Source organism: Rutidosis leptorrhynchoides, chromosome 11 (genome assembly GCF_046630445.1).
Source record: "Rutidosis leptorrhynchoides isolate AG116_Rl617_1_P2 chromosome 11, CSIRO_AGI_Rlap_v1, whole genome shotgun sequence".
In the NCBI taxonomy this organism is placed as follows: domain Eukaryota; kingdom Viridiplantae; phylum Streptophyta; class Magnoliopsida; order Asterales; family Asteraceae; genus Rutidosis; species Rutidosis leptorrhynchoides.
In genome coordinates, this window is record NC_092343.1 from 122,815,259 (window position 1) to 122,829,680 (window position 14,422).

Below are 14,422 nucleotides of genomic sequence, written 5' to 3' on the forward strand. Positions count from 1 at the left end.
TCAAGTTAGAAGGATTAACTTTTGTTTGCGAACAAGTTTAGAATTAACTAAACTATGTTCTAGTGATTACAAGTTTAAACCTTCGAATAAGATAGCTTTATATGTATGAATCGAATGATGTTATGAACATCATTACTACCTCAAGTTTTCTGGATAAAGCTACTGGAAATGAGAAAAATGGATCTAGCTTCAAAGGATCCTTGGATGGCTTGAAGGTTCTTGAAGCAGAATTATGACACGAAAACAGTTCAAGTAAGATTTTCACTCGAAATAAGATTGTTATAGTTGTAGAAATTGAATCAAAGCTTGAATATGAATATTACCTTGAATTAGAAAGATAACCTACTGTAAATAACAAAGGTTCTTTGATCTTAGATGATTACTTGGAATGGATTAAAAAGCTTGGAAGTAGACTTACAAACTTAGAAGTATTCTTGATTTTTATGAAACTATACTTCTGGAATTTATGAAGAACACTTAGAACTTGAAGATATAACTTGAGAGAGATCAATTAGATGAAGAAATTTGAAGAATAAAAGTGTTTTTAGGTGTTTTTAGTCATTGGTATATGGATTAGATATAAAGGATGTGTAATTTTGTTTTCATGTAAATAAGTCATGAATGATTACTAATATTTTTGTAATTTTATGAGATATTTCATGCTAGTTGCCAAATGATGGTTTCCACATGTGTTAGGTGACTCACATAGGCTGCTAAGAGCTGATCATTGGAGTGTATATACCAATTGTACATACATTTAGAAGCTGTGTATTGTACGAGTACGAATACGGGTGCATACGAGTAGAATTGTTGATGAAACTGAACGAGGATGTAATTGTAAGCATTTTTGTTAAGTAGAAGTATTTTGATAATTGTCTTGAAGTCTTTCAAAAGTGTATGAATACATATTAAAACACTACATGTATATACATTTTAACTGAGTCGTTAAGTCATCGTTAGTCGTTACATGTAAATGTTATTTTGAAACCTTTAGGCTAACGATCTTGTTAAATGTTGTTAACCGATTATATATTATATCTAAAGAGATGTTAAATTATTACATTATCATGATATTATGATATATTAAAATATCTTAGTATGATATATATACGGTTAAATGTTGTTACAATGATAATCGTTACATATATGTCTCGTTTCTTAAGTTAGTAGTCTTGTTTTACATATGTAGTTCATTGTTAATATACATAATGACATGTTTACTTATCATTTATCATGATTAAACATAGTGTAACAATATCTTAATATGATTCATATGTATTTAGTAAGACGTTGTTATAACGATAATCGTTATATATATCGTTTCGAGTTTCTTAATTCAATAAACTCAATTTTATGTATATAACTCACTGTTAAGATACCTAATGAGATACTTACTTATTATAATATCATGTTAAATATATATATAATCATATATATGTCATCAAATAGTTTTTACAAGTTTTAACGTTCGTGAATCACCGGTCAACTTGGGTGGTCAATTGTCTATATGAAACCTATTTCAATTAATCAACTCTTAACAAGTTTGATTGCTTAACATGTTGGAAACACTTAATAATGTAAACAATAGTTTCATTTAATATATATAAACATGGAAAAGTTCGGGTCACTACAGTACCTACCCGTTAAATAAATTTCGTCCCGAAATTTTAAGTAGTTGGAGGTGTTGACGTATCTTCTAAAAATAATTGCGGGTATTTCTTATTCATCTGATCTTCTCATTCCTAGGTGAACTCAGGTCCTCTATGAGCATTCCATCGAACCTTAACAATTGGTATCTTGTTTTGCTTAAGTCTTTTAACCTCACGATCCATTATTTCGACGGGTTCTTCGATAAATTGAAGTTTTTCGTTGATTTGGATTTCGTCTAATGAAATAGTGAGATCTTCTTTAGCAAAACATTTCTTCAAATTCGAGAGGTGGAAAGTGTTATGTACAGCCACGAGTTGTTGAGGTAACTCAAGTCGGTAAGCTACTGGTCCGACACGATCAATAATCTTGAATGGTCCAATATACCTTGGATTTAATTTACCTCGTATACCAAATCGAACAACTCCTTTCCAAGGTGCAACTTTAAGCATGACCATCTCTCCAATTTCAAATTCAATATCTTTTCTTTCAATGTCAGCGTAGCTCTTTTGTCGACTTTGGGCGGTCTTCAACCGTTGTTGAATTTGGATCATCTTCTCGGTAGTTTCTTGTATTATCTCTGGACCCGTAATCTGTCTATCCCCCACTTCACTCCAACAAATCGGAGTCCTGCACTTTCTACCATAAAGTGCTTCAAACGGCGCCATCTCAATGCTTGAATGGTAGCTGTTGTTGTAGGAAAATTCTGCTAACGGTAGATGTCGATCCCAACTGTTTCTGAAATCAATAACACATGCTCGTAGCATGTCTTCAAGCGTTTGTATCATCCTTTCACTCTGCCCATCAGTTTGTGGATGATAGGCAGTACTCATGTCTAGACGAGTTCCTAATGCTTGCTGTAATGTCTGCCAGAATCTTGAAATAAATCTGCCATCCCTATCAGAGATAATAGAGATTGGTATTCCATGTCTGGAGATGACTTCCTTCAAATACAATCGTATTAACTTCTCCATCTTGTCATCTTCTCTTATTGGCAGAAAGTGTGCTGATTTGGTGAGACGATCAACTACTACCCAAATAGTATCAGAACCACTGGCAGTCCTTGGCAATTTAGTGATGAAATCCATGGTAATATTTTCCCATTTCTATTCCGGGATTTCGGGTTGTTGAAGTAGACCTGATGGTTTCTGATGCTCCGTTTTGACCTTAGAACACGTCAAACATTCTCCTACGTATTTAGCAACATCGACTTTCATACCTGGCCACCAAAAATGTTTCTTGAGATCCTTGTACATCTTCCCCGTTCCAGGATGTATTGAGTATCTGGTTTTATGAGCTTCTCTAAGTACCATTTCTCTAATATCTCCAAATTTTGTTACCCAAATTCTTTCAGCCCTATACCGGGTTCCGTCTTCCCGAATATTAAGATGCTTCTCTGATCCTTTGGGTATTTCATTCTTTAAATTTCCCTCTTTTAAAACTCCTTGTTGCGCCTCCTTTATTTGAGTAGTAAGGTTATTGTGAATCATTATATTCATAGATTTTACTCGAATGAGTTCTCTGTCCTTTCTGCTCAAGGCGTCGGCTACCACATTTGCCTTCCCCAGATGGTAACGAATCTCAAAGTCATAATCATTCAACAATTCAATCCACCTACGCTGCCTCATGTTAAGTTGTTTCTGATTAAATATGTGTTGAAGACTTTTGTGGTCGGTATATATAATACTTTTGACCCCATATAAGTAGTGCCTCCACATATAAGTAGTGCCTCCAAGTCTTTAATACAAAAACAACCGCGCCTAATTCCAAATCATACGTCGTATAATTTTGCTCATGAATCTTCAATTATCTAGACGCATAAGCAATTACCTTCGTTCGTTGCATTAATACACAACTGAGACCTTGCTTTGAGGCATCACAATATATCACAAAATCATCATTCCCTTCAGGTAATGACAATATAGGTGTCGTAGTTAACCTTTTCTTCAACAATTGAAATGCTTTCTCTTGTTCATCCTTCCATTCAAATTTCTTTCCTTTATGCGTTAATGCAGTCAAGGGTTTTGCTATTTTGGAAAAATCTTGGATGAATCTCCTGTAATAACCAGCCAGCCCTAAAAATTATCGTATGTGCTTCGGAGTTTTCGGGGTTTCCCACTTTTCAACGGTTTCAATCTTTGCTGGATCCACCTGAATACCTTCTTTGTTCACTATGTGACCGAGGAATTGAACTTCTTCCAATCAAAATGCACACTTTGAAAACTTAGCATGCAGTTTTTCTTTCCTTAACAACTCTAGCACTTTTCTCAAGTGTTCTTCGTGCTCTTGGTCATTCTTTGAGTAAATAAGTATGTCATCGATGAAAACAACGACAAACTTGTCAAGGTATGGTCCACACACTCGGTTCATGAGGTCCATGAACACAGCTGGTGTGTTAGTCAACCCAAACGGCATAACCATAAACTCGTAATGACCGTAACGCGTCCTAAAAGCAGTCTTTGGAATATCATCCTCCTTCACCCGCATTTGATGATACCCAGAACGTAAATCAATCTTCGAATAAACCGACGAGCCTTGTAGTTGATCAAATAAGTCGTCGATTCTCGGTAGTGGGTAGCGGTTCTTGATGGTAAGTTTGTTCAACTCTCGGTAGTCGATACATAACCTAAATGTACCATCCTTTTTCTTGACAAACAAAACAGGAGCTCCCCACGGTGATGTGCTTGGTCGAATGAAACCATGCTCTAAAAGTTCTTGTAATTGGCTCTGAAGTTCCTTCATTTCGCTGGGTGCGAGTCTGTATGGAGCACAAGCTATTGGTGCAGCTCCTGGTACAAGGTCTATTTGAAATTCAACGGATCGGTGTGGAGGTAGTCCCGGTAATTCTTTCGAAAATACATCTGGAAATTCTTTTGCGACGAGAACATCATTGATGTTCTTTTCTTCGGAATTGACTTTCTCGAAGTGTGCTAGCACACATAACAACCTTTTCTTATTAGTTTTTGTGCCTTCAGGTTACTAATAAGATTTAACTTCGCGTTGCTCTTTTCTCCGTACACCATTAAGGGTTTTCCTTTTTCTCGTATAATGCGAATTGCATTTTTGTAACAAACGATTTCTGCTTTTACTTCTTTCAACCAGTCCATACCGATTATCACATAAAAAATCCCTAACTCTACTAGTATCAAATCAATCTTAAATGTTTCGCTAACCAGTTTAATTTCTCGATTCCGACATATATTATCTGCCTAAATTAATTTGCCGTTTGCTAATTCGAGTAAAAATTTATTATCCAAAGGCGTTAATGGACAACTTAATTTAGCACAAAAATCTCTACTCATATAACTTCTATCCGCACCCGAATCAAATAAAACATAAGCGGATTTATTGTCAATAAGAAACGTACCCGTAACAAGCTCCGGGTCTTCCTGTGCTTTCGCCGTATTAATATTGAAAACTCTTCCGCGGCCCTGCCCATTAGTATTCCCCTGATTCGGGCAATTTTTTATAATGTGGCCCGGTTTTCCATATTTATAACAGACTACGTTGGCAGTACTTGCTCTGACACTACTTGTTCCGACATTACTCGTTCCGACATTATTTGTTCCTTTAGTTCTGTTATACATTGGTCCGTAGACCTCACACTTTGTCACGCTATGACTATTTCTTTTATACCTATTGCAAAATGTTGTGCAGAACCCCGTGTGATTCTCTTCACACCTTTGGCATGGCTGTTTTTGATTATTGTTGTTGTTGCGGTTGTTATTGTTGTTGGGACGTTTGTTGTAGTTGTTGTTGTTGGGATTGCGATTGTTGTTGTTGCGATTTATGTTACGGTTGTTGGGATGGTTGTTACGATTGTGGTTGTAATTGTTGTTGTTGTTGTACTGGTGACTCTTGTCACTGTTTTCCTCCCACTTCCTCTTGAGTTGTTTTGTGTTGGCTTATTCGGCCGCCTGCTCTTTAATTCTTCCCTCAATCTGATTTATGAGTTTATGAGCCATTCGACTTGCCTTTTGTATGGAAGCGGGCTCGTGTGAACTCACATTTTCTTGAATCTTTTCTGGTAATCCTTTTAAAAATGCGTCGATCTTCTCTTCTTCATCTTCGAACGTTCCCGGACATAATAGGCACAACTCTGTGAATCGTCGTTCATATGTGGTAATGTCGAACCCTTGTATTCATAACTCTCTAAGCTCTACCTTGAGCTTATTGACCTCATTTCTAGGACGGTACTGCTCGTTCATCAAGTGCTTGAATGCTGACCACGGTAGTACGTAAGCAGCATTTTGTCCTACCTGTTCAAGATAGGTGTTCCTCCACGTTAACGCAGTACCTGTGAAGGTATGCGTGGCGTACTTAACCTTGTCCTCTTCAGTACACTTGCTTATGGCGAACACCAATTCGACCTTCTCGGTCCACCGTTTTAATCCAATTGGACCCTCGGTTCCATCGAATTCCAGAGGTTTGCAGGCAGTGAATTCTTTGTAGGAGCATCCTACACGATTTTTTGTGGAATTAGTTCCACTGCTAGATCCAGAGTTATTATTATTTTGCATCGCAGCCCGTACTGCGGCTATGTTTGCTACAAGGAAAACACGGAAGTCTTCCTCACTCATGTTCAAATTCTGACGAGTTGCCGGTGCCATTTCCTTCAAAAATAGCCAAAAGAATCGAGTTAATCATACAGAATATTAAGAGTAGTCAATAGTATTTCGTAGCATAATATGAACTCATTTATAAAAGCTTTTTCTTCATATTAGCATTTTATAAGTTTAAATTCGGGTACTACCTACCCGTTAAGTTCATACTTAGTAGCTAATATACAATTCAACTACTACAATTTCATATGAAAAACTGATTATAATAATATGTCACATATAAATATTCTTCAAACTTACAACATCGCTATATTACATATAACATGAAATATAGTACATTTTGAAATAATGTCCAACAACCCCTTAATAATCTAAAAACCTTGTTTCTCACCCCAACTACTAAATCCGTCACTTGTGGAAAAGTTTTATTTAAAAGCTGCAATCCGATGTTCTTTTTCTCACTTTGGTAAGAAGCGAACATCACTAACCCGTAAGCATAACATGCTTCTTTATGTTGCATGTTAGAAGCTCTTTCTAATTCACGAAATCCTATGTTGGGATATGTTGAGTCAAAATAGGTTCTTAACCCGTAGCGTAAAATTGCATTTGGGTTCCCCGCATTTAACGCTTTAAAGAAAACACGGCGTAACTTAAAGTCTCCCCAATGTGATATACCCCACCTATCAAAGGAAAGCCTTTTATAAACTAAGGCATTTCTGGAAAGTCTTTCAAATGTTTGACAAGTTAATTTCGCCATAACTAAATGTGCTGATGAATTCTAAACGACTCTAGACAAGATTTCCTCAATCATACTCTGGTAGGTCTTTTAAAATATTCGGTTGTCTACCCTTAACATCCATTTTGTTTTTATAATGTAAAATAAACAAGGATTAGATTCGTAATAACAAACAATACAAGAAAATTTTTACATAGAACATAAAAGTACAACCACACTACAATACATATAATACACAACATGATTACAAACCCTCTAATCTGAATCACTGGTTTCTTCTTCTTCGGACTTGGTTCGTTTTCCTAATTTTCTAGGAATATATGGTGTTCCTCTAATACGAGCCGTCGTTTTCCATAATCGTTTAGAAAAATCCGGTGGTTTAGAGGTTCCCGGGTCATTGTTACATTTTAGGAAATACGGATGTTGCCGATACATATAAAGTTCATCGGGGTTGGAATCGGGTTTCTCTAGTTTTATACTTTTTCCCTTATTATTTTCTTTCGCTTTATTAAATTGGGTCGAGGTAATTTCTATAACATCATCGAAATCCTCATCGGGATCTGATTCATCGGAAAATTGGTAATCTTCCCAATATTTTGCTTCCTCGGCGGAAACACCATTGACAATTATTAACTTTGGTCCGTTGGTTGAGGATTTTCTTTTATTTAATCGATTTACTATAGGTATCAATATTTCTTCCTCCGGAACCTCTTCTTCTTTTGGTTCCTCCTTGTAAGACCCTGGATTCTGATTCTGCCGAGACGCGCGCCGCGCGGGGTTATGGCGCGCCGCGCGGGGTTATGGCGCGCCGCGTCATATATCGCTGGCAGACTCTTTTGTTATTTTAGAGTTTTTAAAAGGGCATTTCGGTCTTTTCGTATTTGAGCCAGATTTGAGGACTTAACCTCATCCACCCATTTCATTTATTCATTCTTTTCCTTTTCTTTTCATATTTCTCTCAAGAACTCAAACACCCATTTGATTCAAAGGGATTTTTGAAAAGGAAGAAGCGGGTTTTGATCTTTGGCGTAGTTGACAAGTTTGTTCTCCTCGTTCTTAGCTACACGGTGATACTAGTGGTAAGCTCTAACTCCAAATTTCGTTTTTATGTTCATCATTCAAATTTAGGGCTTTTGATTGTATGATTCATAGATGGAATCCATTTAGTTGTTAATTGAAGATTAATACCAAGATTCGGGTTTGTATGTGTTAAAGGTGGGTTTTGGGTTAGTTAATGATTTAACCATATTTAAGACTTGAGAATGGTGTATTATCACTAGTATTAGTGATTATTGATGATTTGGAGACCTTTAGGGTTCTTGTGGTTGACTAATTTTGACTAGAGTCAAAATTAGGGTTTGTTGATGATTATGACCCGAATGTCAATTCGTTGAGGTTTATAAACTTAAAATGGATTAAGTTGAGGTATAAAACCGAGTTAAATATGTTTTGGTGTTAAAACTTGTAAATGGTGAGATTTTGACTTAATGGGTCAAAATTTGGGTTTATGGGCGATTTTGAGAACGATAAGTGTTTAACACTTGTGTTCGGGTTTAATTGGCTTATTAGGACCATTTTCACTTGCGTTGGTGAATGTTGGTTAGTTTGGGCGCGGTTCGTGCTTGAAAGTGCATTTGGGTTGAAATTTGCACTAAGAGTCGAATTGGATTGGTTTGTAAGTCCATCCTAATTGTGTTGTGGTATTTATGATTATGGAATAGGTACTTTCCTTTGAAGAGTTGCGAATTATTTCGGAAGCATTCATCAAGGCGACAAGGTGAGTGTTAATATCCTATGTGCATATGTATGTGTAGGATGGGTGCGGGTCGGGTGAAGTGATTCTCGACTATTAGAGCTCACTTCACATATAGGTGGATTTGATGGACTTTGGTATGAGTCCAATTGGCACGGTTGTGCAATTTGGTTGACCACCTTTGGCGAGGTACACATTTATGTGTACGTTATCATACGTGGTTGTGATTTGGATGTTATAACCCCAATGGCGAAGGGTTGATATTGTCGTGATGTGGATAACCCCGATGTGGTAGATTTTATAATCCCGTGACCGTGGGTTGAGTTGGAGAAGTCAATCGCGTGTAGTTCGGATTCACGATGACGCGTGTAGTTCGGTCATCTTATCAAAAATGAATCTCGTGTGGTTCGGATTCATGGTGACTCGTGTAGTTCGGTCTTCTTATTGAGGTAGTAATCTCGTGTGGTTTCGGATTACTAAGGCTCGTGTAGTTCGGCCAACCTCGATGTTGTGAAGATAGTAATCTCGTGTGGTTTCGGATTACTAGGGCTCGTGTAGTTCAGCCAATCTTCATTGTGGTACTTGGTTCTCGGTATTGGGTTAAAGGGTTAACCTTGGTCATTTTTATATTGTTATATATATATTAATGTATTGTTGTGTTGTAGCTAACCCTCCGGGTGTAGCTTATTGGCGTTGTTTACATCGTCGTTGGCGAACTTATACTTTGTTGATGTCTTTAGCTTGTTGCTTAGAGATCGTACGGTATGCTTAGTGTAGTTGCCTTATACATGGATGCTTCGGTATGCGGTATTTGTTTATTTATGTGACGTATCCATTTTATGCATATATATGTATGTAGTATATTTTCACTCACTAAGCGTTAGCTTACCCTCTCGCTGTTTACATTTTTATAGATTGCTTGGAGACGGTGGCTCGGGTAAGCGGGGACTAGTGGACTTGCGTAGTTGCTTTAGAAGGCTTGTTTTGGATTGATTAGGATTGGGTAGCGTATCCCCAATCGCCATGCTCGGCTTTATTGTGTATTAAAAGTCTTGCGGTAGAAAACTTGTATTTTGTACTTAAAGGGTAATTTGGGTCAATGTGGGCCCCGCTTCGTAAAACTAATTTTTTTAATGGAACGTGCTAGTTTTAAATATATGAGTATGTGGTTGAAAGCGTTTTGTCTAATTATGTCGAGAAGTAGTCAAACATTTTCACGTTTTTGACTTTTTGGGACAGCAGCCTGTCTAGGGCATTCTGCGCGCCGTACAGAAGCATGGCGGGCCGCGCCAATAGCTGTACAGCAAAATAATTTTTTTTTGTGATATATTAAGGTGGGTTCGAACGTGGTTTGGTTTGGGTTGTAACAAGTGGTATTAGAGCATGGTCTAAGGGATTTAGGTGACTTGAGATAGGTGCCTAGACTTAGACTTTTGTGTATGCTTAATTTGTTGCGGGACTTGTAGGATTACGGGTCGGAATGGGTTATATTTAGTGCCTCGCTTGTAGGAGGACTAACGTTTATATTAATAATACAGATGTTATTAATACATTATTGTGTTGTGATAATAATTCTCGCGTGTGTTTATATCGCGTAGAATTTTGTTTGTGTTTGTTTATATCATCGAGCGAGGCGGTCGTTGCACTAACGAGCCGATACGGAGTGTATACGTAATAAGGACTTGCAAACCTTATTACGTGTGCAAATTGTGTCTAGCAAGTGATGTACGACGAGTGTTTAGCAAGATGGTGCGGTGTTGTGTGTGTACTTTATACGTTCGTGGTCTAATCACTTTTGCATTTCCTTAGAATGGCGACGGGAAACGGGATCGAGATGAATGGTCTAGAATTTAACGCTAGAGTTTCGGCCGAAGTTGTGGAGCAAATGAGTGCGTTTTGAGAAGAAATGGATAGGAAGTATTCCGAATTTCGAAATAGCGGAGAAATGGAGCATTGTCTTAAGAGCTTCATGAGGACTAAACCTCCGATGTATGACGGGAAACCGGATCCTTTGGTAAGCACAACTTGGATCTCGGATGTTGAAGGGTGTTTTCGTACTATTGAATGCCCTCCCAAGAAAAAGACAAGACTCGCTACTAGTTTATTGCGGGGTAGGGCGAAGGATTGGTTGGATGGTAAGATTGATCTTGTCGGTGGTGAGCCGTTTATGGCGCTATCGTGGGACGATTTTAAGAAGGAATTCTTCGAGGAGTTCCGGACTTCGACCTACTTGTCGGAATTGCGTAATGAGTTGCGAAATTTGCAACAGGATTCTATGGATTTGAATACTCTCAAGACGACCTTTATGGCGAAGGCTCGTTTTTGCCCGGAGTATTTAGGGAATGATCGGTTGTTGATGGAGGATTTCTATCGAACCTTGAATGATGACTTGAAGAATAAGATTAGTCAGGGTCACGCAAAATCGTTTGCGGAATTATTCGGCGTGGCTAGAGGTTTCGAGTCATATTCACGATCAAAGAAGGGTGAACCTTCGAGCGAGAGAAGGGTTGTTTCGTATGGTGCTCCGAATAAGAGGACTAAGGGTCCGAGTGTGAGCACGGGTGGTACGTGGACGGGTATACCAGATGCTAGTATGTCTAGATGTTACAATTGTGGCGTGAGGGGTCACAAGTCGTGGGAATGTTCGGTACCAAAAGGTGATGGCATGGTGTGCTTCAATTACCAAGAAGAAGGACATCGTAAGTCGGAATGTCCCAAGTTAGCGGGGACGGGTGCGGCAAGGAGACGTTAAGGTACATTTCGTTTTAATAAATATGTCCTTTGATTATTTATTAAGTGCCGTTTGAATTTGAGTTGTTAAATGCCTTGTGTTTTGCATATTGTTGTTATGGGTGACGTCCCTAATGGAAGTACCCTATGGTGACGTTTGATTGTCGGACGAAGGGCGTAAGACTTGGTGCAACCAAGCATTCCTTAGTATTTGGGAAATGTTTCTACCAAGCCATGGAAATGGGTTTTGGTGTTCGGTTGTTAAGCGCGTGTTCGCCTTTATGAGGAAGTTGATGAACCATGAGGTTCGACGGGTAGGATGAAACCCTAGAGATTAGGTGCCTCTTTTATATTGATAAAGGATTCTACGTGACACGACATTAGGTGCCTCTTTTATACCTACTAGCGTAGTGTTCGACTCTGATTGTGTTGCGGTTACATTGTACTTAGGGTACCGAAGTGAAACCATTAGGTACCTGAGTGACCGGGTGAAATTTGTTAAACTAAAGCTATTGGATGATTGCGAGGCTATGGTTCGTGTAATCGTGGTACACTTTTCGTTCGAAGTGTATAAGGGTTGATTGAAATCTTTCGTGTGCTCAAGGTTGGAGCAAGATGTGGTGATGAGTCGTGTGAACCCAATTGGTTGGTAAAGTCTACCTTTGGTAGCATTGTACGGTTGTACGAGATGCGGTTATGGAACGTAGTTCCAAGTGGGGAGAGTTACACTCCCGCCGGAGGAAGTTTTAGTAGGAGATTTCGGATGATGTTTTTGGTAGATCCGGAAATTTTGTCGAGACCTAGTTTTGGTCGATTGATGGTAGAGTACAATTTCGGTTAAATTGTACTTATGATTTTGGATTTGAATTATCACCGAGGTGGTGATGTGGTAAATCTCGTTGAGAGATAATGGACGTGTTTGGCGAGCAAGGTGAAATCCCTCGGTTCAGGGATGTGCGTGGTGGATTCTCTTATAGAGAATTATTATTTTGTACCTATGTTTGATATAGGTGGTTCTTGCTCGATTGTGTGGATGGTTAGTGGTATCCGTTAGGGTTCACTATAGTGTAGCAGAGCGCGATGTTGCACTACTCATTGTTTGGGGCCAAAAGTGCGTATGTGATTGATGAAGCATGACCTTCAGGGTCCGTTGACTTCATCGTGGGATCGTGGATTGGTGGAGCATGACCTTCGGGGTCCGCTGACTTCATCATGAGATCATTGATTGGTGAAGTATGACCTTCGGGGTCCGCTGTCTTCATCATGGGCGTATGTGTTATATCGCTGAAGCATGACTTTCGGGGTCCACTAACTTCATCCGGTGTTGAGTTGTGAATCTCGTGTAGTTCGGATTCATGATGACGCGTGTAGTTCGGTCATCTTATTGTGGAAGTGAATCGCGTGTAGTTTGGATTCACCAATGACTCATGTGGTTTCGGTCATTGTATTGTGGAGTGAGTCTCGTGTAGTTCGGATTCACAAATGACTCGTGTAGTTCGGTCATTCCTTTGGGATAGTGACTCTCGTGTAGTTCAGATTCACTATGGCGCGTGTAGTTCGGCCAATCCCGATTGTTGTTGCGAGGAAGGTAGTGAGTCGCGTGTAGTTCGGATTCACTAAGGCGCGTGTAGTTTTCGGCCAGCCTTCTTGTTGTATGATCTGTCGGTTGTTTTATACACCGATGGTGGGGTCGTAAGGACCATGATGTTTGATCTATTGGTTGTTTGATACACCAATGGTGGGGTCGTAAGGACCATGTTGTGGGAACTGTCGGTTGTTTTATACGCCGATGGTGGGGTCGTGAGGACTGTGTTGTCTGATTAGTGATGCGATAGCCGTGTTTCGCTCACAAGTTGTTACGGTGTGACGATAGTCGATTTTGTACACCTTGGGATCTAGCGTTGCCATGATCGTTTTAGGCACTATCGGTTTTAACCGTTCGATTATGATGTTACGGTAGTTGCGTATGGGTCGTATTGCGCACTACAAGGGATGTTAATGGTAAGTGTTATCCGTAAGGATTCACTTCTTTTCAGTCTTCGTCGGTTTAGATGGTTGACTTTATTTTGATGTGCGGTTGTTACTAGCGATGTACTTGGTATGGTATGCTAAGGGTTGATATCTCGGTTAGAGGTTGGATGAGTTTTCCCGATGCGAGGGAATGAGCATGGTTTTAGTGCTCGGATGGTGATTGAGAAATCGCGGGTGACGATTTAGTTGTTGAAGGCGATTCATTGGGAATAATTGCTTGGGAAAGTCGGATTGGGACTTATGTTGAGGACCGTAAAGTGGGCTCCATTTGGTTAAGTGATGAGGATCACGAGGACGTGATCGATTTTAAGTTGGGGAGAGTTGTAAGACCCTTGATTCTGATTCTGCCCAGTCGCGCGCCGCGCGGGGTTATGGCGCGCCGCGCCATATGTCGCTGGCAGACTCTTTTGTTATTTTAGAGTTTTTAAAAGGGCATTTCGGTCTTTTCGCGTTTGAGCCAGATTTGAGGACTTAACCTCATCCACCCATTTCATTTATTCATTCTTTTCCTTTTCTTTTCATATTTCTCTCAAGAACTCAAACACCCATTTGATTTAAAGGGATTTTTAGAAAGGAAGAAGCGGGTTTTGATCTTTGGCGTAGTCGACAAGTTTGTTCTCCTCGTTCTTAGCTACACGGTGATACTAGTGGTAAGCTTTAACTCCGAATTTCGTTTTTGCGTTCATCATTCAAATCTGGGGCTTTTGATTGTATGATTCATAGATGGAACCCATTTAGTTGTTAATTGAAGATTAACACCAAGATTCGGGTTTATAAGTGTTAAAGGCGGGTTTTGGGTTGGTTAATGATTTAACCATGTTTAAGACTTGAGAATGGTGTATAATCACTAGTATTAGTGATTATTGATGATTTGGAGACCTTTAGGGTTCTTGTGGTTGACTAATTTTGACTAGAGTCAAAATTAGGGTTTGTTGATGATTATGACCCGAATGTCGATTCGTT